At 31.4% G+C, this 25,832-nt stretch overlaps 1 protein-coding gene across 1 annotated transcript in view; it reads left to right on the top strand.

The window, feature by feature from the left end:
• The first annotated feature begins 447 nt into the window (after nt 1-447).
• The window catches only part of MS3_00003376 (uncharacterized protein), an 87,199-nt gene continuing 61,814 nt past the window's right edge, over nt 448-25,832 (top strand). The window contains exons 1-5 of the mRNA XM_051211145.1: nt 448-737; nt 8,922-9,052; nt 12,230-12,359; nt 19,936-20,016; nt 25,126-25,475. The gene's annotated coding sequence lies outside the window, so the exon portion shown is untranslated. The remainder of the gene's footprint in view (nt 738-8,921; nt 9,053-12,229; nt 12,360-19,935; nt 20,017-25,125; nt 25,476-25,832) is intronic.

A 25,832-nucleotide genomic window follows, 5' to 3' on the forward strand; every position in this document is an offset into this window, starting at 1 on the left:
TACCTAGTACACCAACCCAACTCATTTATAGGTAATGAAGTATATCTGATCAGAGTAGTATCTAGAAGACCTTTAAATCCATTAAACTGTGTTAAGCCAAAAATAACATATATTGATTATTTTAAGATCATTATTATATTTCTTTAATCCGGTAATTCAGTCGTATCATCGTGAATGAATATTTCGCATATAAATAATGTCTTAGATTTTCAGATATTCGTTAGTTCATTGTCTTTAGCTGTTCGTAAATTCAAGACGTAAACAAGTAATTTCCAAAGATTTATTTATCAAAAATTCATAAGCCTATCAAGGAAAGGGATATAATATTTACTGTTTTCTATAGTATACTCATTCTAAGGCTCTTACTAACACTAAGGACCGAAATAATCCTATAACTTGATGGCATAAAAGTGATCACAGTTATAATAATCCCATTGTATGTCTGCCAAGCCATATTGTACAAGATAGACCAATGGTTATCACGTGGCAGAACTGTGATGTTCATTGACCTAGAAACCCGTCACTTGATTGGTCACATTATATTGGCCAATTATTTGATAGTAGTTTGATTTTTATTTTCATTCAGATAATTAAACAAGCATTACGGAATCTTGACGACTGTGAAACTGACGATGGATGAAAAGAAGTCTAAGGAGATGCTTTTTGATCCGAAAGAGGAGCATGACGCTTGCGGTGTGGGCTTCGTAGTTAATACTAAAGGTGTACGCTCAAATAAGGTATGTAGTTTTTGGTTTGTTATTGTTATTCTATTACAAAAATGTTTAAAATACTGCAAGGGTTTGTTGAATTGTTAATATCCAGCAGAAATCTCTATCTACTTTTTGAAGAATATGTGATATTTGTCGAGTTTTTTCATCTGAGCTTGATCATTAGATATGTGTCGAACAAAACTATTTGTAATAAAGATCATCGTTCATTGCTTACTGACAAATTATAGTATATATATCCTATGCTTATTATTAGTTTATGCTGTATATCAGCAAATGAATCATCCGTTAAAAATCAGTTCAACGTCAAAGGTATCTATTCAAATCACGCTAGATAACAATAATAGCTTATTATGATTCTTAGGGATTAGGCAGTTTGGTGTAAACTTATCTAAATACAATATTTAGAATGTTACTTTAAAGCCATATTTGACTGCTATTTACATATCTAAAAACACCTTATTGTATATAAAGACTGCTTAACTCGGCGCGTATGTAATCCAAAGTACTCTTAGTGTACTTGAAAAGCCAATTCACTATCTGGCTTTATATGTAAATTACAAGATAAAAGTCAATTTATCCAATATATAGTTCTGCTTAGCTGAATTAAGAGCTACCAGTGCTTATTTAGATAATTCGTTGCACTAGATATCACTATTATAATATTAATAAACCTATTGCCAACGACATTGGGGTAAAGGACAGCAATGATACAACAAAAGTTATCATTGTGTTATATAAATTAGGTAGGATAGTAGTTAAATTTGACAGTATCGCTTCTTCAGATTGATACTCACAATTTATCTTATTTTAAATAGTGATTATTCATTTTGTCTAATTAAAGTCTTTGTTTTTAAGAATGAATATTTCATTACATATTGAACAAATAAAATGAAATCTAAATTCAACATACTCAACCCATAGTTATCACTCACTTAAAACGTATTATAAACCTAGTCATTGTAGGAAAATTAAACTGTCAAAAACATCATATTAAAATATTGTTGGTTGTCACGACTACTATGAAAACATGTTTGGACTTTCTCGGTCTCATCGAATTAAAGAAATATTTGAATGCACATACTCATACATGCATACACACAAATAAACACAATCTTTAAAATCTAATTACGTGTAGTTGTGTTCCAAACGCTAATATAATGAACTTGATAGCCTACTGATTTTCAACACAGTGCAAATATATGCACGTGGTTATATGAAGGTTTATGCATGAAGTTCATTGGTGTAGTAACTTATTTCAATTGGTATCCAAAATTAATACGTAAAACAGCGGTATTTTATACAAACATTTGGTTCAATTTCTGATGTTTATTTTTTAAAAAAAATAATATTAATTTTTGTGGTTTGAGTAATATGTTAGATTATTTCAACTTTTTTCTACACCATTTTGTAAGATGGTTTGTAAAGATGGTACTCAGTTGAAATTTTTCGTCATTCACTAACATGTACTTATAATAAATCCAGTTATTCTTTGGGTTATGAAAAAAAAACGACGGTTTGAGAATAAGTATTTCCTATTTGGGAGAGTAATATGTTCTAGCTAATTGTTTTTCTTTTTAGGAAAACGGTCACATTCATCAGTTATAATATTTTATTTATATTATGTATTCTGTAACATTTACAAGTTTAGATGTAACGTCGCCTTCCATAAAGATTTCAGTCTTCTCATGTAGTTGACGGTAAAGTTTCAGTTTTTCTCTGATCATTACTTCTAAATCACTCGTGACATACTTCCACTGTTATAACACAGATGGCTGTTAAGATAAGAACTATATCGTTGTTATGTAATAGCAACAGAGATGCCAATTCCTAGTGTTTTGACTTGCAAATTGTGACAACACAAATGTAACCTAGAATGATGGATTATAACAGTATAGTGATTCAACTTTTTGGTACTTTTCGAGAGACGATGAAACCATCAAGAAATTGCACACTGCTGACTGAAGACCTAGAGAACAATATCACTCACTTGCGGTACAGTAAACTATATAGTCCACTTTTATTTAGGTAATTGATATCGCATCAATAAAATTATTGACATATCTACACCTCTGTGTTTCTTCGGTAACCTTTCTAATTTATCAATGTTGTCGATCTACTTTTGAAAATGAATGATTACCATTTTGTGAAAATAATCCTTCTGGCTTGTCATAGCTTATAAGGGTTATTAGTTGTACTAGTTATCTGGGACGTTATGTGGGCAAAATACGAATATAATCTATTTGAATTTCTAAATTCCGATTTTCTTTTACGAATAATGAACAATTTAACAGAAAAACACGATATAGAAATCGTGGTTACGTGTATCTTAGGTGTTTCTTTATTAGGATGATCGTAATCCACGAAAGCTGGTGAACAAAATAAACTTCATTTTTTAACTAAACAATGTGCCTATATTATCTCAGAATTGTAATTTGTGAACACTGAAGAAAATTTAAACAAATGACGGAATAGTTCAGAAAACAATCACTGTTTAAGTAAACTGATGCCTTGGTTTACATAGATATCATCTGTGAAACGACGTCATGTCGATAAAATAACCTTGTTCGTCTGAGATAAAAAAAACATGAAACTGAAGTTCGAAATGTTTATAATAACATGTGTAATTGACTGATTAAGAAATTGACGTCATTGAGAGGTTCATGTATTTATTTTGAAGTAGATTGTTGCGCGAGATCTCGGAGTACAGTATTTTTTTATTATGAGAGATTTTCTGGTTGATGATAATATGTAAATAAAGTGTCTTCAATAATATAACTCATAATCAATATAGTCAGTAGAGTTGACTGAAAGTACCGATTAACTGGTAAAAGAAATTTTTAAGATTTTCTCATCTCCATTCAGTAACTTTACCTAGTTGTTAACGGTGTCTCCTAAACTTATCACAATTTTCAAAGATGATATTTATTATGATTGATTTTAAGTTCATATCTGATCTTCATGGATTATATTGATAGGTTTATTATGAAAACCAACTGGTAGTTATCATTAGAAAGAGAAGTAGATCCTGGAAATGTATTTTGTTTTAATTACCAGAATCCCAAAGTTTAGTTACCTCGGAATGTAGTATTTATCATACAAGTTAGATCTGGCACATTAAAGAGAAAGTAAAAGATGTCTATGCAGATTTCAAGCAGTATGAATAATTAATAAAGCAGTTTGTGTAATGTGTTTTAAATCTTCCAGAAACGCAATGACTTTATAAATAAAATGTAGTTTTTGAGAGATAAATGTAAAATATCATTAAGATTTCTGAATGTAGATTCTCACCAGTCGGAAAATATGAAAACAGGTTTCCTTTCATAGTTATAATCTCCTCGAAACAATGACGTGAAGCCCTTAAGTTTCTTTTTTTTCTCACGAAACCACCTGAATTAGCAAATACCCTTCACGAAGATACAAAGCAAACTAACCTAGATGGAATAAGTTTGGCAATTTATGACGTAATTAGAGAGAATATATGGTCATCGTTACAAATAAGGGAGGTCAACTAAAAAAATTCGACCAACGATTATACAAAATTGTAGTAACCTATTTTTGACAGCAGTTTCGATAAATAGTATTTATATCGATAGAAAATTCTTATGAAGAGTTAAAACCTGAATGACTAAGTAACATTTTGAAATAGTTATATAGAGTATAGTCAATAATAATATCACTAACGTGGGTCCTAAATCACAAGTAAACTGAATGTGGAATTTAATAATGAATTAATTAAGATCTTGTTGGTGATAATGGTGGACGTTCATAAGATAGATAAGATAAAAAGGACAGAATATCGAAGAGTATCACAGGTTAACTCTTAATCACTAGGACCGTACCAGATGAATGATAACTTTAGTTTACATTGCTGTCTCAGTAAGATAAAATGATTGCTCGTTTTATGTTTATTCATCATTGAGCACAATCTTTTTCGATTCACATAATGATTTGCATTGACAATGCATTTACATATGGCACTTGTAAATAGCCTAGGATACTGTTTTAACGTAAGTTCAGAGGTTGATTTAGATAACACTTCCAGGTTTTCTGATGTATGTAATACTGTAACTATATGCAAATGAGTAAACACAGGTGGATAGAAATAAACGAGATTACGTGCTTAGGTTAAACTTTATTAGTCTGTTTTGAGTTTTATGCACATAATTAGAATTGGAGCAGTGTACCTCAGTGAGATTATAGCCCATAATCAACTACTATACTTTTTAGCTAAAGTTATGTTTTTAAAAGGGCGTTCAAAGACATATTGTTCTTTGGCACGGTAGGTGATACCATATGTTCAATTTTTAACGTAAGATCTTTATTATAAACGCTATTAGATGACCATTTTTCCGTTGCAATTTTCCGTTTTATTTGCTAGAAATCTCAGTTGCCATTAGAAAAACGTTTCGAAGACACTCATTTCGTGTGGAATCTGACAGAAGCATCGAAGCAGTTCTATGGTTGTTTGAACGTAGGACTAGATCATCTTCGCTTAGTTGACATTAAAATTTAAGAAAATTCTACTCAGAAGTATACGATAACGTAAATAATATAGTTTAGTGAGGAATTACTTTTCCGGAGAAAGGTTCAAAAATTGTTAAATGAATTCATGAATGGATTCATTAACTAATTTTATATTCAGGGGCATCATTGAACGAATATATGATATAACGTGTACAGTAAATAGTGAGATAAAAAATTTATTCAATAACTGTAAGCTTGCATCTTAAGGTTCTAATTTATAGAAAGCTGTAAACTACAATTAAGGTTATTGTATGGTTATTAATTATAAGGCTTTCATACCATCTATTTTGCCGCCATGATTTTAATATAGTGAAAACAATATGTACTTTTATTATATTTGGTCGATTATGGATTGAAGCCTTTGCATAAATATTCAATTTTTGTTAACATTAAAAATAAATACATAAGTCTACTGCCTTCATTGTATTAAATACGTTTAGTGAAAAAAAAATTTCTATGCGCTGTTAGATTGTTATGGAATTTTGTAAGGGTCATACTATAACAATAATGAACATAATATGTGCGTGCTTATTGATCGAATTTCCGCTAATATGATGATTATTATGACGTTCTTTCTCTTGTGTTTTTTTGTTGTTTGCTTTATTATCACTGTGACCTATATTTTTGATGCAAGTTCATGGCACGTCTGAATAGTATTGTGTGAATATATTCACTGTTTATAATATCAGATAGCACTATGAACTTGCACAAAATAATCTCTCCCTCTCTCTCTGTTCTTCTAAATGTCTATAGTTTTCATTGTAACTTATTGAACTGACTTTTTGTATTTATTTTGTTAAGTTATGCTTATGAAGCTATATATGTAGAACTATCTTGAGATAGGTGTCTTACTAGAAAAAATCTCGACAAATCCCCTTCTGATAATAATCATCTGCTCACTAGTGACTGACTTCAAGAGATACTCCTGGAATTCTAGTGAGAAGACGTTATCAGTGGAGTTCACCCAGGTCTGTTGTGAGATATCAACTCACTGAAGACAATGGTGTACGGTGGCGCAACTTCGTGGATTGGTTGAAATTAGACATTAACATCGTTGGATGCCTTCTCAGTGGTCTAATGGTTAAGCGCTGGTGCTTGAGACTGACAGGTCCTGGGTTTGAATCTCGCGTAGGGCGGGATCGTGGATGAGCACTGCTGAGTCGTCCCACACTAGGACGAAACGGCCGTCCAGTGCTTCCAGGTTTTCCATGGTGGTCTAGCTTCAATTGACTCGTGATTTCAACTATTTTTTGACTGAAATGATCGTATTTCCGCCCTAACGATTACAATTATATAACTTTAGTTATTAAAATCTGATAACCTAATCGGTTTTTGGACGTAAGACACTTTGGACATATTTTGTCAAATGAATAATGATGTTTTATTTATCTTTATTCAGGTTACCAGTTATTGGATTGGTAGGAATGTTTGAATGTAAGCGTTCCTACAGAAGTGAATTTGTTATCCATGAAATGTGGAACAAATCGAGATATTTTGTTATGAAATACTCAGTTAGTTCTCTCAATATTTAATTTGACCAATTGGGTGCTTTGTGATAGGAGTGAGATTCATGAACTCAATCAAATAAGAAAAGTTCCTTTAGTACTATGTTGCACAAGATTATTGACATCATTGGTAATCTCTAGGCTGTTCGGAATGTCGTTTTTATACCTAAAGTCCTACTGCCCAAATTACGTGCTCAATAATCAGAATGATTAATAATGTTTTGTATTAACCCTTTGGCAATAATAAACATCCATTTATTAATTGAGAATACTCAAAGGATAGATAAAGGAAATGCGTAAACATGTTGATTCATTCATTCCCGTAATCATAGCTTATTTTGAAAGACTTTGAAAGCAGCTGGAATTTTTAAACACTTCATCATACCAAGTACAAAAATCAACACTAAAAGTCATTTGATTAAACAGATTGTCTTTGACCAACTATTGAGCTATAAAATAGATTATTCAAGTTCACAGATTTATCTGAAATTCAAATCTTCATACTACACTCAATAAGTCTGTATTATGCAGTATCGAAAATGAAGATAATAATGTTCAGAACTGCGTATTTATAAATAATGGTTTTTGAATGATAATCACTTGATTAAATCTAATTTAATCAAGTAAAACCTTTTATTGAGCCCGGTGTTTTCTTTTTTTTTTTGTTGTTGTTGAAAATAATTATGGTTCCAAGCGTTCTAAGTTCAGTCCTTTCAATGGACTATTGCCATCAAAAATATCGTTTTTCACACAATTTTATGATATAAATTATTAGTAGTAATGTTTCCTCCATAAGACAGTGATTGCGACTAGGTGTTAATAGAGTCAAAAGTATTGTACCTACTAGTAAACTGTAAAACCTCAGTATTTCATTTTGGAATATGCTTAATCAAAAGATGAATGAACTGTTATTAAAGTTGTACTTAACACACAAGTCATATATCAAGTCGAACTCACTATGATTATGTATCAGCTCAAGTTGCTATATTCTACTTAAAGAAAAAAATAAGAAGATGGACATGAAACAAGTCTTAATATTCGTATAGTTGTAGTGAAAACTGAACATACAAAATATATTTCACAGTCATCAACCAATCTTCTGATTTTTTTCGTAAATCAATATAACCATTACTTATTTCGTAGCTCCTCCACAACTAACCAATGCCTTGAATATACTTGTTAGGACCTCACGTATGTCGTTTGTCTACTAAAATAAACTTTTAGAGGGGAAACTGTTATTAACTATACTGACATCTGTATTGGTGAACGGATCCGTTGCATACGTTATAGGTGGAGTAAATTGAGAAAATCCATGCAAAGTTTTCCGCCAATTCAGAGATTTTATCAACTGTCAACCTGGCAGAAATGATAAATGTTCCAGTATGACTAAACTAATCAGTGTACTAAATTACTTCACATTGTGCGATTTGACTTGGTTTCACGCAGATTAGTCCTAAAACAACATTTTAAAGTTAGAATAAACGAAGAGCAAAGTAAGCACTGACTAATGTTTATTGAATCTTTTTAACTGCTTCTGACTAAAAATATTTTGTGCGCCTAATCCGAAATGATGAGCGTGTTGCCAGACAAGAGATCGACTCCTGAAACTTGATGAACAAAATGTCAATTCTTAATACTTATCTATGACTAAATCAAATAAAAACAGGAAGAGACTTTTTACAATAGTCACGAATAGCAACAGTAATATTTTGTATCTTATTTGACGCCTTGCATTTCAGAAACGTTAAGATCATTCCTATCAGTCAACTGAATTACTCTTTTATGTGATAAAACAATTTTTTGTTAGTTTACTTGGTCGATTATTAATGAAGGTATATTTGATGTTATGATTGTCGATCAAAGTTAGAAATTAAAATGAGTAAATTATCATTTCATAGGAATATAACTAGTGTTTTATCATTAAAAGATTATTAGCAGGAACTATATTCATAGTTTTAGTACTCGTGAGTCTTGCTATTAACATATATCTTTTCAAGCAGTAACTTCTTGATCACTAGATTCAATAAATACAAACATCAGATCTAAAGCTAATCACTGATCACCCCAGCCATATAGAATAGTAAAGTAATCAAACAGTCGGATGATACTATTTGGTTAAATCCAAATTCTTTGTTTCATTTTCCTTCTGACCCAATATTAGGTATTGAAGGATGCCAAAGTCATGCTTGAACGTATGGATCATCGAGGAGCTTGTGCATGTGATGAGGATACTGGGGATGGGTCGGGTGTAATGACGTCTATACCATATGAAATATATTTAGAGTACGCGCGGTAAGTCCTTTCATTCTTTGTACAATGTGTATCGTTAATTATGATACTCAGCCAGAATATGGGAATGTTGTTTTAAGCTTACTAACTAAATAATCAGACAAATATGATTAGTTACTTGGAACCAAAGGGTTATTGAGTAGATATTCAGTAAATATCCTTAGAAAAACGCCTTCAAAGTATTTTTAAACTATTAACTGATACGAAACTACTGCTCCAAAAAAAATAACACTGAGACACCATATTGAGATGACTCTTCTCAGTTAACGTGATTACCTGAAGAAATAGTTGTTTAGAGCTGCTTTTTAATTTCAGTTAACCATATGAAGAAGAAAAATAAATCACTTTATTCAAGTGATTGACTTTAGCTTAAGATCCTGTATCCTAGTTATATTTAGTTTCCAGATAAACTATCAGAGCATTCCAAAGATAAAAATTCCTAGATTCTGTCATCAACACAGTAGAACAAAAAATATTGCCGAACAGTTACGGCATCAAACAACTGTTTCTCAAGTCGTTAGTTGTTTTCTAATTAGTTCTATATTTGTTCAAACAATTAGTTTTCATTTGTCTCTACTTACTTTCCTGAAGCAAACACCCAATGATTGATTAAAATAATTTTCTAATCCTAAATAAAACATCAATCATTAAAATGCCTATTGAAAGTTTTTTTTTATTTTTTAAGGGAACTTTATGGGACAGGAACTGATTTCATTTATATAAAAAGGTTTAAAAAGTAAATACTAGGGGGAAAAGAATTTCATGACCGTTTTTTTAAAATTATTTACCTGAATAAACAAATAAATTGAATACTTCTTGTACATGGATAATATTACCTATCATTTGAGTGTTTTTAAATTTTTATCTGGAAACAGAATCTGTTGAAAAAATTATAACAGCTTGACAATAATCAATCTATCATTGTCTTGTTGCCTACGTTAATCGAAGCCTTCGGCTTCAATCACTGGGAATTTACAAATCATAAGATTCTGAAGACATCTAAAGTATAAGTAGAAGTATTGCTAAAGGATTCATGAATTTAACTACTCATTTTACCGATAGAAAATGAGCATTCAAAACACTGCTCATCTTGAAAATATTTTAAAATTAACATTAATCAGAAAAACAGTGAAAAATATGCATTATATGGAGTGGGAACTAGGTCTAAAGATGGTTTTGGGTAGGTACATGGACAGTCACGTAAAACGAAATTCCCTCACTGGTCATAGCCAAATATAAATATTATTCCTAAAACTAGAGTTGTACTTCGAAGGATCAAATGTCCTACAAAAATGCTTTCTTGTAATTTCAAATCAGATAGAAAACTGAGAATAACGTTCAATCAACTACGGTTTAAATTTATTATTCACATCCGTCAGTGCATTAATGAGGAATTTTTCACATCTTTCCCTTTAGAGCTCCATAGACTTGTCGGCCGAATACTTATGTCTATATGCATATATAGGGTAAGACAGGACATAACCGGACAGAAATCACGTAGGGAAGCACTAATTAGTGTAGCTACTCTTTGTAAGTTGTAAACTTCTATTAAATCATAGGGGCAAGGATTATATTTTGATCTTCTAATCCCGAATAATTAAATAAATATGGGACTTGTTTAGATATTAGAAACAGTACCAACTGACACTATGTAAGGTGGTACATTAATGAGTAAAAAGCCAATCATTTTAGATAACGGGTAATTTGTATACAAAAGAGAATGTTTCTATTGTAATCTGCTGAAGATCTTGTGAATCCCGAATTCTTAAAATATATCTTCAGTTGCTGTATTTTCAACACTCATCACTTCTAGAATAGATACTTATCAACATAAATAAAGTCGAGAAAATGGTAAACCCTTTATTGTTTATACGATCAACAATAATCCAAATAAAAATAATTAGAAGTTACAGACAAGCATTTGAAAGTGACAACTGCCAACAGGCTTTACATTTAACTTACTGTACTATATGAAGTTGAAAGGAAGTTTCTGTACCTTGAAGTTTATTTTTCTTTAAAAAAATTCTTCCAGTAATAAAAAACAATCACCCTTTATATTTTATAACGGGAGCCAGATAGAACACAAACAAATGAGATATTTATCAAATAATTTCAGTTAAATTGTTTTTGTCATTTGCAGTAAATCTTTCATTATCTTATGTAAATGACAGTTGGTTATTGTTAAAATATACAGAAAAAATAAATATAGGTCAGAAGAAAATGAATCATCAAAATCCACACATATAAACCCTATGGACATTATCTAGGAGATACTGACCAACAAATAAAATATTTTAAATTTATATGATACATGATTTACCAGTGACTGAGGAAATAGAACGGTTAGTTGACGTTCATTTTGAATTACACATCTAAATCGAAGTGGTGCAAAGAATATAAAAGTGAGACAAACACAAATTTTGTTATCTTATCGAAATCGCTTGTCCTACAGTGTTTAGGGACTTAACATCAACGACACTTCTTGATAGACTTAAAGATTTCTCGCCACTTGCACTTCGAGCAATCGAAAAAATTACAATACGACTGGAGCTTCATTGTATAGTTAGTTGTGTTCATGATCACAAATGATCTTTCTATTTCAAAAAGTCCTGGAATAGATGTCGATGTTCCGTCAGAAAAAAATGTATGCCTGAAACACTTTTGGTTTTATTGAATCTCAACTTAACATGAAAGTAGCGTTTGCATTTTTTTCTTCTATGGGGATTTGTACAAAAAGTTACTGGTTCATTTTAACATGGTTTTCGCAAGGATGGAAAAACAGGAAGCTTAAATCTCAACACAAGAAATGCTGTGTTGAAAATAGTTTCTTGATAATTGATTTTATTGAACCTGAATCAAATTCAACATCATGCTGTTGATACAAAACGCTACTATATGAGCTATGAGTTTTAACTTCCACTACAGTTTCCGATTGCTCTTAATAAAGAAAATTGTTCTTTGTTTTCATATGCTAACATTTTTACAAACATACAATAAATTTGTCCCACTTTCTAGCATTATAACCCATCGACATTTATTTTTATTCATTGTGCTTTTGTGATTAGCGTTCTGTTGCGAAACGTCTTTACTTCAATGTTATAGTTTTGTAGTTTACATTTGTATTTGTTTTACTTCTCATCAATCAAAATGAGACTATTGTAAACTGTTGTCTATTTCTAGTGAGGCAAATGTTGTTTTACCACCACTGGGTCGTTTCGCAACTGGTATCATCTTTATACACGATCGCACTACTACAATTCCTGATCTTATGCAACAGCTTTCAAAAATAACGGAGGAGTGTGACTTAAAAGTAAGTTCTTTTGAATCTTTAGTTAGGATAAGATTTTTTAATAAAACCAACTTAAATCGTACTGGAATTCTAAAGTTGTACAAATGATTATTTCCGTATTGACACGCCTAATTGCAATTCGTGAAATTTAAAAATAAACAGTAAATCAATTATATGTTGAAATAGACTACTATCAAAAAGTGTGACTAACATAATGGAGAAAGTGAGTAAGAAATTAAATCATTCCTGTCTTGTAACTTTCCATGTTTTTAATCCACCAAAATAACCCACAAAATTCTCATTGACGTCTTTGCTGTTAATTCGTTGTATATTTTTAAAAGCTTGTTTCAGTGTACTGTAATTTGATCTTTGTTATCACTGTATATATTAATCACGTAGATTATCACAAACTATCACAGACTTTTAAGTTTTAGTATTTCAAACATTCTCCATAATATAACCATTTGCATCTATGTCGGGAGTCAATATTTTAACGACTATCTGTGTAGAAAATGCAATCGAAATAGAACACTGTCATGAACCTAGTAGTGTGATAAGAAACATCCTATTAACTGAAATATTTTCGTTACATTTATTCGTAATCTGATAAAAAAAATCTTTCTAATCGCTGGGTAGACATTTTACCATTTGGATCTAGTTTCATTTATGCGTAGACGTATAGCATACTGGCGTCCTTGAACCGACCAATCAGAACTGGGACAGTGCTTCATGTATTTTGCGCGAAATTTAAAACGAAGTGATAGATGATATGTGTTATTATTAACGAAGTAAAAATTAGGAATATTTGGTTCTCAAAATGCTTGAAACCAATAAAAATATGTATTATGCAACCAAAAGGTGAATTTTAGATGATATTTAAGCTAAACTACAAAAATCACGTGCTCTCAAGTTAGATTCCCAAACTCTATTTTGGGGAAGCCGTTATAAAAATTTTTGGGTAAATGGCATAAGATTCCCCCAGATCTGGGGAAATTCCCCAAAATAGGAAGATTGGGTTGTGCGTTAAACTACTTGCTGTGGTTGATTGCTTGATCAAGAGTGTCCAGTAAAAATAGATAATACTCTTCCTTTCTTACTTTTACTCTATATCTCAACCCTAAGTTTCTCAATTTTGTAGACAGAACGGTGGCCAAGCATCGAATTACGGCAGATCAGCTCATGCTGAAAACCCCGATCCTAACCAATCCCCCAATTTTGGAGAAATATTAGGGATTGCTCCAAAATAGGGAGATTGGGTAATTTATAAACCTGACCCGAAAATCCAGTTCAGCTCCCAATACCTACCCTTCATCAGTATAAATTATAACTTATGTCAGTTTGTAAAGAAAACTGTACGGGGTGATAAGCCTAACTAACAACACCAGTTGTACATTATATATATATATGCAGTTTATTAGAGAATTTAATAGAAACCATTCTTTTGCGAAATTATTACCCTATTCTAAGTTGAGTTCAATGCTCTCCATATTTTTATAATTTTTGAAACTCTCTAAGACCTTTTCATTTATTTATGATACTAGTAACGTATTCAGAAGTGAATCTTCCATAACCTTCGTTAATGATTAGGTTTCTGATTTTACCCTTTATCTTTTATAATATTCAGATTAATATGCTCCTGCAATTTAAATGTGTTAGACACACTTGTTTATCCTATTCAGTTAGTTTTCAAAAGAAATGATGCTGTTAAAATATTTGTAGCAGAAAACCTATGGTCTGGAATATAAATCCCTCGCTATACCAACTTAACTATTCAAATGTTTTGTTTAACACGACGTCCCTCATTGCTTAAGCGGTCCTTCCAAAATCTCACAGTAACTCCTAATAATGACATTTCCCATGTCATAGTTCAACTTGACAAATTGCACTGTGTAAGTGAATGAATAAAATGAACTTACTCAAAGAACACGGTAAATTTGAAAAAAAAACACTGTACATTCTAATCCTAAATGTACTCCGATCAACGGTGGACTTGACAAACCTCTGACATAAAGGTTTCCTTCTCACAACAATTACTAGTTAAAAAAACTAAATAGGCCAATATGTTCATATTGGTCTACGTTTACTTTTTTATAAACTTTAAATTTGCTTCTCTATTTTGGCCTCAAATAATATTTTTACCAGTATTGGGATAAGTTGAAACGGTCGTCCAGTGCTTTCAGGTTTTCCATGGCGGTCTAGCTTCAATTGACTCGTGAATTCAACTATTGAAATGTTTCCATAAATATAGTGAGTAAAAGTGAAGTTCTTGAAACTAACAAACTCCGTAAGAATCATTCACTTGACCAAAAGAAATGGATTCACAGAAATTTTCGACTACTTGAATCAATCAGGTTTCTTTGGTACAATAGATACTAACGGACTATAAGAGAAGAACGTCTTTTTTCGGAGCCTCAATAAAGATGATGTTGATGTTATGTTGTCTTTATGGTTAATGAGTTTAAGTCCAACTTCAAAAAGAAAATTATGCTTCATTACTAAATACTCCATGTATTCCGATTTATACTGTTATCTGTTAGCCTGTGAATATCAATTGACTGACCGAGTAATTAAAAAAAAACACCTTTCATCATAAAATGTAATAAGCCACGAAAATGTAAAACTTAACCTTATAACTCAAAGTAATTATAGATAAAATACAAGAATCCTTAACTTTATGTCACATGCTTCATTATTATTTCTTATAGTTTAGAATCTACATTGAGCAACAATAATCAAAAGCTTGTTTGTGACCATAATGAAATAAACCCGCTTTTACACTAATCCCTTTCACATGTTTTTTTAACTGCATCATGTGTTAAAATTGCAATATTATATTTAACTGAATATTTCGATAATGCAATGAGAAGACCTTTAACACTCGCCAACTAATGCTGTCTTCTTACAAACATTTTAGTAATCTGATTAATTTCAATAATGCAGTGAGAAGATGAAAGTTATCTGAATTATGTGATATATTTGCGTAATACATTCTGAAGAAACTGATCACACATATACTTGTTAAGACATTTTTATATGAAAATTAAAAGGTCAACTAGACAGATTAAAGGTGAGCTGTAACAAAGAAAACTCAAGTGCACAAACACAATATGATAACCACTCTGGATAATAAATCAGTATTAACAGGGTAGATTAAGGGTAAGAACAAATTGTTTCTGAACACATAAATGGAGTTTCAGTTTCTGTGTAGCCAAGGCTTCGATTAAACCTTAGTATACGTTCTTGAAGGCTTTTGTACAAAACTACAAAGGCTGACTTGATATAAACCTTATGACCAGTCTCAGCCAAATATTTCTCAATGAAGGAAGATGTCTGTGATCTCACTTGACCATTGGGATTCATTTGTCTCTGCAGCCATTTAAGTATGTGTTCCACCACCCTTAATTGCAGATCACGATTGCTCCTCCCTATGTACGTGTTCCCGCACTTATATGCAAATTGATAGACGCAATGGGATGTGGCACAACCCTTACGTTCTGTTGAGGTCTTTGGTGAAAAATAGACCTTGTCTTTCCAATACAAAAATGTCTTAACAAACATATGTGTGATCAGATTGTTCGAAATGTATTGCGCAAATACATCACATAATTCTGATAACCTTCGTCTTCTCATTGCATTATCGAACTTTATCAAAGGGGCTAATTGTTTTGAATTAACTGGATATGTTGAGTGGACATAGCTACCGTTATTTTAAAGGTATAAAATTCCAATAAAACCCACGGTCAGCATTTAAGTAGATTAGAATGGCATAGTTATAATAATTATTAACGTTTTTGATGAGGTTTTTCAATGAAGTTGCTAAAGTGTTATTTATTCTGGACATATGTATGGTACTGATTTGTAGTCATCGGGGTGTCTCATATAGTATATTTTACGTTCCACAAATAACTACATATAATAGAAGTGGCAGTAACAGTAATCATACTGAGTTCTTTCTTGAAGTTTTGATTATGGGCTTCATATCCTTTTTTTGTATATCAGATTAAAACCCATCAGTTTATTCGATTATTTGAAACACAATATATCAGAAGAGAAAGACGAAGGAAAATAAACTGTTTATTTCAAACAATAATTTGATGTAAACGAGCTTTGGTGAAGCATTATTAAATTGAAGGTCGGTAAAAGTGTGGTGTGTGCTACTGATGTCGACAGATATATGTAGTATGTATCATCATTCGAAAGTGGAATACCTGGCAGCAGAAGGCTAAGAAGATAGAAGAAAAGAGAACGAGAACAGAGAATCATTGCTGTGGAAATGGAAGAACAATGAAGTCTGGGACAATTGATTGACATTTTGCCAATTAAGTATTTACTGTATGGTTCTCAAATTTTACTAAGATGTTCTGTAGTTTTGTGTTGTCCCCATTTGTGTCTTCGTTCATTACAAAAGGAGTATAAAAATTATTTATGCAGATATAAGAACCTTTTAGTAAATTTTTATTCACTGTAGCTTCTGTCATTGTTCTATGCGGGAAAAAGTTTTCGAGATGGTTTTATTTTAGCAATATTCTATACTGTACACAACGAAGAAATTGGTGATCACATTGGGCAACATATTATTTTATCGTTGTGTCACTAAATTTAGAATTTGTAAGGCTAATCAGTAACACCAATATTATGTCAGGCAGCTTTTCAACTTTTTCTATTCAGAAAATAACATTAATCTACTGATTTTCATGTAATAAACAATCTATTTATATTGTCAACTAAGTAGTTCTTCGTCCACATCACTTCCAAATTTAAAAAGGCTGAAATATGAATAAATTCAAGTTAACAGGGATGTTTATCATTTATTTATTATAGAATAGGTATGAAAGATTTGTCCTTGGGTATAATAATTGATTTGAATAATAGAACAAAGTAACACAGCAAAGTTGAAAGATTTTTAATTGTTATATTTATTCTGAAATAAAAGGTCAACTTTCCGTCCGCATTTGAAAATGCTGTTAAATAATTTCATTTAAACAATGTGATATGTAGTTTATTCTAAGTTCTCTCTTGATTGGTTGTTTTTGTCCCTTCCACATACATATAAACTTCCAAATTATGAATAAATTTGGATCTAAGCGGATATAAATCATTAAAAGGAAATAAAACAATGAAACTAGAACTATGAGGTAAACCCAAGTCCTCAGTATTCAATAAAGCATTGAAATAAATTACTGTGTAGGGAGATGAGTGAACGAGTGAATAGCTTATTCGGCGTAATTATATTCAAAAGGGAGGGGCAGATGCGGATAAGAAGATGGAACAAAACAGAAAAGTCTCTTTACTTTATAAGCGTTATTGAACCAAAAAATTTCAATACTCATAGGCTGACGATTTTTTATAGAACTAACAAGTTATATTGTCTTCATGAACCTCAAATGGCTTGAGAATAAATGTCGCACCCCATAAATGATGGGACTCATTAAAGCCAAAAAATAATTAAACCTTTCTGAACTTAGGTCTTTTTTTCAGGCACTGCAAATCGCAGGTAAAAGTTTGACTACATCAGAAGTGCTAATTGGACCAAACCAACACAACAATAACAAATAAAGACACTAACTACTAAATTCAGTTTTATTGGTGTTATGACTGTTTTTGACAGTAAAAATTCATTCATTATTTGACTTATCTTACCTGCGTTTCACATTCTTCTACTGTATTGATGTTAATAGCATTTTGTTAACTGCTTTTGCAAGTTCTCTTATTCGTGTTAATTCTCTTTATACTTCTATAAGATGTCGTAGTTTAAGTTATTGAAGTGCGACCATATATCTTATGATAAATTTATCAATCAGCTCGCCGAACCGTTTTTTATTTCGTAACCATATACGCAATCTATGTTTAGAATTGAGAATGGTATCATAATATATTGAATTTCTTGAAAGAACTCTTGTAGGCATAATAATAAACAACAGTTTATCAGAGATGAATAGTGATTCTGATTCTGATATTAATTTTTATATATGGCACATGATGTTGAATCACTCTTGACCAGTGTGAAATACCAATATATAAAAAGAAATTTATTGCTAGATGACAGGTAAGTTACTCCTAGAATATTACAAGGAACGTCATAGTTGACTCTACAACTACTATTTTGAAGGGAACGAAAAGTCAGAGTTGAAAAGAGTTGATGAATAAACTAATAACAAATGTCCCTCGTTCGATGTTACTCCCAGGATTTATTTATCGTATTCACAAAAGTTCTTTACCTAGGTAACTTAAATAACTATATTAAAACTCATAAGTTGATTTTTGTATGTAGTAAAGAGAACATCTACAGTCTCTATTAAAAATGTGAAGAAAGTCTAATACTGTGCCTCAAATAACCTTGATATACAATAACAGCCTCTGATTTTATTGTGAAGGCAAATTGTTGACCGAATAAGTTATAAGATAACTTTCACTGTTATTTTATACGTCTTTTTTTTCGATGCATATACATAACTGTGATTTATATAGGGTGCATCAATCTACCTGGTTGTTGGCTATCATTAATCTACATCTAATGACATTAATTAATTTACTTTAGGCATACAATGGTAATCTATAAACGATCCATCTTTTGTTTCCTCATTCTTTGAAGATTGATTACCACCTGAACCATTCATCATTTATTGGTCTGCTTTACTTATTTTATATCAACAGTGATAGATGCAGTAAATTAGTTATCTGTAAATTACTGCGATTTCTTATTATGTTACCTTAATATGGACATACTGTTTGGAAACGTCCATCATTTCTCAGATCTACATAATTCAATTAAGAAGCAATGTTCGTGATCTTATTACCTCGATCCTTCAATCATATGAAGGCACAAAAATCCAGAACGTATATTTCGAACACATCCTAAGTATGCTAGTAATGTACCATTTAACCAAAATAACTACAGAACGTAGATTCTTTTGGCTTTGAACACTTTGTTTATAAATTTCAAAAGCTAGCTAATGTTTTTCAATTTTCTTCTCACATTCAGTCTTAAATTCCCTGGAGAACGTCCCCATTATTAAGAAATTCACCACCGTTATTATTACTTTCAGTTGATCTGATAAATCCCAGTGATAACCTTTATTAGTCCCTCCGGACTCACTATCCGGCCGTTCTAAATTTCTGTCTATCAAAGCAAATAAAAATAGTTTAGCTTTTGAAAGGATAACGTCTTATTAAGTTACCGTTTACTTATTCTTTATTAAGAAATTAGGAACAAAATATCACGTACCAAATTCTCAGTAAAAATCACCACCATTACATATTTGAATTCAATTCATTATAAGTCTCCAATGTTCACAAGAGTAAACACATACTTGAATTACACAGTGGGAAAAATTGAATGTTTTTTACACTTCAGTTTTTTTATTATTTTGTATAGCTTCAAAAGATATTCTGAGTTCTAAGACTAGACCGAATCGTGATTGTGGTTGGATAGTTCTGTGAATTTGGGTAGATAAATATTTCTGCGAAATAAAATACTAATGTACTATCCAGGAATATATATATGCATTGGTTTTCACTTAAACTAAGCTAGAGTCAATCTATTTTTAACATTTTATCCTTTCAACTACCTTCTAATTTTATGTTCTTTACTCTAAAGCTTTTATTCTGGCGTATGGTGAATGTGAACAAAAACTGTATTGGTATAGTAGCGCATTCCGAGGAACCAATTATAGTTCAAGTAAGACAGAATATTTTAAAATAATGAGTATAATTATTTTACATAATGATCATTGATTACCATTTATTCATTTATTTTATAAACGTTCGTTCTTCTTATTATTATTCGTATATTCACCTCTCTTATTAGCTCAACCTTTTTGCTGAATATTTGTTGTTTGTCACAGATATCGGACATGTTCACTATTTTTACGCTGATGAAATTCATTATGATTTGACATAAATCCTCCAAAATACATAGATTCCTTTTACAGTAAAACTGTCAATGTTAGTTAGTTGCTTTAGTTTCCCAAACAAATTAAATTTGTTTATTCTCATCTAGTGTTTAATAAAAGTAAACATAATGGTTGGTAATTATTTTCGTAAATTTATTAAAATAGGCGCGATCTTCAATTTCCCGTAAATCCCGGCGTATGCTTTAGTTATTTCTATCTGATGTTCATTCTTAAAGATTGAAAAATATTAATGAATTTGCTGTGAATCTCAAGGAAAGATTAAAGCTACCGGTATAGTACGTCATAATAGACAGTTTAACATTGAAACAAACCATGATTGCCTGTGATGCAAGTAAGAACTGTGAACCTAAAAGTCTTGTAATGAGTCAGAATTTGTTGAGTTAGGATTCAAGTTTGGTAGTTTTGTGACTGAATTACATATATAGTTAGTAAACATCTTCATGTTAACTTGTGAGGTTATTTTTAGATCACCTTGAGTAACACTAACACTCACTGATTTAAGAGGGGACAATTCTCACTATGTTTGGTCGATTTGATTTAAATTTCTCACAGTTAACGGTCCAGTATAAATTTGAATAAATGCGATTATGCTAAACTATTGATACACGTAAATTAATTTTTCAGTATTTGAAAGTGTTTAGTTTATTCCCGAGACCATGAGAATAATAAGCTGAATTCTTTAAATGTTCTTTCAGTGGTGATACCTAACAAAATATACAATTTCTACTGAATATGTAAATAGTTGAACTGATTTAATTCCGGAGCTCGTTTTTAATAGACGGTTCTTTATAGAATAGCATGAACTTGCAGCGTAATGCACTAAAAGCCCGTTTGACAGAACTGAAGCGAACTAGCTAAAAAAGACTAGGCCATAAACTAGAGTACATTGTATACAACAATGGCGGAATTGGGTCATCAAAAGTCTAACATACAGCTTGCTTGCTTTTGACATTGCAATAATTGAAGTTTGAGACGTTATATCTTGTGCTCGATTTATTGAACTATGAAACATGATGATATCCCTAGACGGACTCCTAATTAAATATACTGGTCAGACTAAGTTTTTTCTAAGTAAAATCATAGTCTGATCAACATGAGACCACCACTGAAAACCTGGAAGCGCTGAACATCCGTTTCGTCTTAGTATGGCACTCCTCATGAGTACGAATTCAAGATCCCACACATGAAGTTCGAACTCGGGGCCTTCGGCCTCGCGTGCGAACGCTCAACCTCTAGACCAATGAGCCGTCTCCCATCGGTGTTAATCTCTAACTTTAACTACTCCATGATTTTTCAATGGTGGTCTAACATTGACCGGTTCATAATCTCAATTGAAATTCAACAATCTCCTCAAACCTATATTGATAATTTATTTTTATCGAAAATATTATAAAGAAATATGATACAAATTTACAGATTGTAATTCATATTTCCTTCGTCAATCACTTTGATCATAGTTGTACATCTTATTCAGAACAAGCTCTGCCCGAATTTTGTGGAGCATTAAATATTATTCTTAACACTGATATCTACATTTATCACCAAGTTAGTCTACGACCTACTGTTATGGATTTTTCCCAGTTGGTTATATCACGAGATGATATCGCCAACTAGGGATACTGACTTATACAACCAGACCAATGAAGCCTAAACCTGTACGGAAGACCTGGACTTCTTATTTGTTCTTTGGACTAGTAGCTTCTTGCACAACCCAGCCGGTTCAGTCCAGAGCGCAAATATCAGCCTCCGTCATATGGATCATATATTTCAGACATACTGCGTTTATATACAAACAAACCAGACCACATCATACCATAAAACCGAAAATAATAATTATACAAAATCAGACCAAAAAGTAACTGTGGGTGTGTGAGATTGTAGCTAATATACTGAGTACAACTCAGGAATAGTAAATCGTATAATAGCCAATAGGGCAAATAGAAACTTATAATACAAGGAATATGAATATACATATAATATAGTTGCTTAATGGTTATACACTAAGAATATATATAGTAACAGTCCATACATAGATCCTAACAGTCACGACTCACTATCCTTCGTCTGGATATAACACCTACCACAGAATAAAGTATGTTGATTTTATTTATCGCGTAATTTCCTACAGTTGTTGAGCTAAAACATAATTTCGTACATCCTGATCCCTTGATAAATTTAAATAAAGTGAGGAGAAGAGGATTTGCAGAATAATATGAATTCGTCATATTTCAAAGTTACTCATCAGCTGCAAACGGCCCAAATTTACGGTAGCAATATTACAAATTTTTTTTCATTACGTACCATAATCAATAAAGTTTAATTCAAAACGATATAATAACACAAGAGTAAACAACATATTTAACGTAATAGTTAAAATTGATTAGCAGTTATATGCTGAAGATGAAATCATAAAAAAGGAAGAAGGGAATGAAGTTATAAATGATGACACAGAGACAATGAATAAATATGAGTTGTTACAGAATGAGTGAAAATCATGGCACCTGTTTAACATAGTATTCAAGATAACGTCGTGAATGGATGTTAGTAGGATTTTTTTACTTTGAGTAATAAAACCTAATGTAACTTACAAACTTTCAAATAGTATAGCTATCTTACAATCGTAATAAGAGGTTCAGAACACTTTCTTACTGTTTTCAAAGGTCAAATCGAAAGCACTTGATGTGAGTAGCTTCTCCAAAGTGGAGTAAAAGTGGTGTTGTCTGCCTGTTAATCATTTTAAACGTTTTCGACACAAACACGTTGTGTTTACTATTCATCAAATGTTTAGTGATCCCACTTGTGAATAATTTACTTCCTTTCGGGCACAACTTACGGAGCATGAATTTGCCAAACCTCAGGAGAAGCCTTGAAATATAATGAATTCATGTTATTCTGTGAATCTCGTTCTTCTCGCTTTAGTTCAGAAAATATAATCGATAAAATATCTCTATATTTGAGATTCGGATTCGCCTGACTGACAGTCGTAGTTCAGTTTTCGTTTTTCAAATATGGTACTATCTTAGTTATGAGTATTTTAGTCAGTGAACTTGTCCTGTTTTACATTGATGTTTCCGTATTACGTTATTTATATAAAAGAATTGAATAAATAACTGAGATCCGTATAAACAATGATCAATAAATGTCAAGTTAACAAAGTGCAATTTGGATTGATTGATTGAAAAAGAAAATAGTGAATTTGTACTTAGTTACTAATTTCGCATTTAATTACATTTTGTTTTGAAAAATGAAATTGAAATTCGTTATTAAAATGTTGGAATCCACCACAAAATTAATATGATAAAAGCAAAAATCTTCAATCTTAATACCCTATTAATCTCATTTATTTTGTATCTTGTTTTGATAAATAGGAATGTAAGTAAACTGTAAATTTATGAATAATGACCCTGGGTCAATAAAAAATCACTACCAAGATTTGACTCAGTAGTTTCCTTTATATTTGTATACTGAACAGTGTGAGAATATATAGGGTGTGGGAGTTTAATGCTTCAGGAACATTTTACTGTATACAATTACAAATGTTTGTTTGTTAATACAATAATTATGTGCAGAATGTATTATGCAGTTTAATTACTCATAGGATACACGTTTTTAATTTATAAGCATGCATTCATAGATATAAGCTCACAAACCGAAAATAATTTGATCCGTACACGGTGCTAATTATACACTAGTTTAACTAGACTAATAAGCTTGTTTCAATTCGATATTAAGAATTCGGTCTAGAACGAGTGTGCAGATTCAACTACATCAATCAATAACATTATCATGCTAGTTTATGAAAGTTCGTCATTTTTTCAGAATGTTGGATTTTTCATCAGATCAGTGATAATTCGCATTAATTCAGCAGGTATTTTGGACTTAGAAAAGAATAGGGATTTTATACCTAGGCAATGATAGATATTAGTCCAAAGCACAATATTTTTCCTGTTTTTCCTGGTGATTGCAGATATAATGGTGTAGCGATACAAAATTATTGCTGCGGATATAGTGAACTAAAACATAAACCGTAGAGTAGTCTGACTTCAAGTTTTCACGTCCATAGTTGGAGTGAGCCTGAAGGCAAGTAAAAATAATTTACAAAACATAAGTCGAACGAGCATAATTTTTATTCAATTAAAAATAAATTTCGAGATTGAATGTGGATCTGATAGAGATAATACGACAAGATAATATCATATACACTTCACATCACAGTGATAAATGAAGTTGCTGTGATATTTATGCTTCGCAGCTATTAACAGAATCCGATTTTGTGACAGTTTGAAGGCTAATCTTTGGAATGGGTTTGTAGCTCACTAAACACCAAGGTTATTGAATGAATACAAACTATATTTCTTATCATAAGTCAGCTTCTTCCAGTCACAGATTTCTCATTGAGTTTCGGTTGGCTCTCCATAAATAATCCATTATTATCAAGTGGTATGAGTTCCTGTATATTGAACTTATAACAAAGACTAGTTTTATTGTTTATAATACATCTGATAGTCTGTACGAAAAAGTTCACTTCAGTCATTCACTTTGAATTTGTCTTCCATCATTATCAGAAAGTTGTAGATCCAGATTGAAACATACTTCTTCACTACACCAATCACTACAATCCAATTTCCTATCTATTTAGAAAACATGTTTTGAAATTGTGGTGTTAGTAACAATGAACGGATACCTTTAAAGTTCAATCCTCAGTTTTATTGGATTCAGCTGAATCTAACTGGCATATTAAGTGATATGTGTGACAATTTCAAGGATAGCTTAGATATTCATTTTAATGTATAGTGAATATAGTATCTTTTAATACTTCTTGAACCAAGGAAAATCATGTTCTTAAGTTTTTGTGCCGTTTTTTTCATTTACAGGTATTTGTCGTTCAAAAATCAGAAAGTGAAGAATCCTACCAGGATACTGGATTTCGTAGTCAAGTGAGTAATTCTTAGTGTATATTTGTGAAATCGCCTCTTACAGATTCAAAGAGGAATGAATGACTGTATTGGTTAAATTATTGTGTAGAGATCTCTCTGATGAGTGAGAATTTTTGTTGTATGTCTATGGATGACCACTACTATTGTACCATTTTGGTCTGCTGTAATGAAACCAACAGCAGCGGCAAACAACGACACCAACAAGAGCAACCCTGTTACCATCACCAACACAACCACTATCAACAACAACGATTTAAATGTGTGTCTAAGAGAGCATATGAAAATTTGTAAGAAAACGTTTTACCAGTAAATTGAATAACTTATAATAACATCAGTTTTCTTTTGTAAATGAAAATCTAACATATAATTTTTTGTTTATTATTACATTGTGCGCATTCGATCCTTTATTTTCTTCATTTATTTTCCATTAAATTGAATATAAATAAGAATGTTTTGTCTACAGTGGAACGGTACAGATCAGTTTTACTGAACAATTATCTTTCTAAGAGAGTGAAATTGATTTATTTCTTCAGGGCATTTCAGGCACATTAAAATTTGATTATACTCTGATCGTAATGTATTTGATTGATTAAGCTGAATGGAGTTTATTGGTAGTTAGTGAGTGGTTATATGACAGGAATATC

The sequence above is a fragment of the Schistosoma haematobium genome, chromosome ZW (genome assembly GCF_000699445.3).
Source record: "Schistosoma haematobium chromosome ZW, whole genome shotgun sequence".
Classification (NCBI taxonomy): domain Eukaryota; kingdom Metazoa; phylum Platyhelminthes; class Trematoda; order Strigeidida; family Schistosomatidae; genus Schistosoma; species Schistosoma haematobium.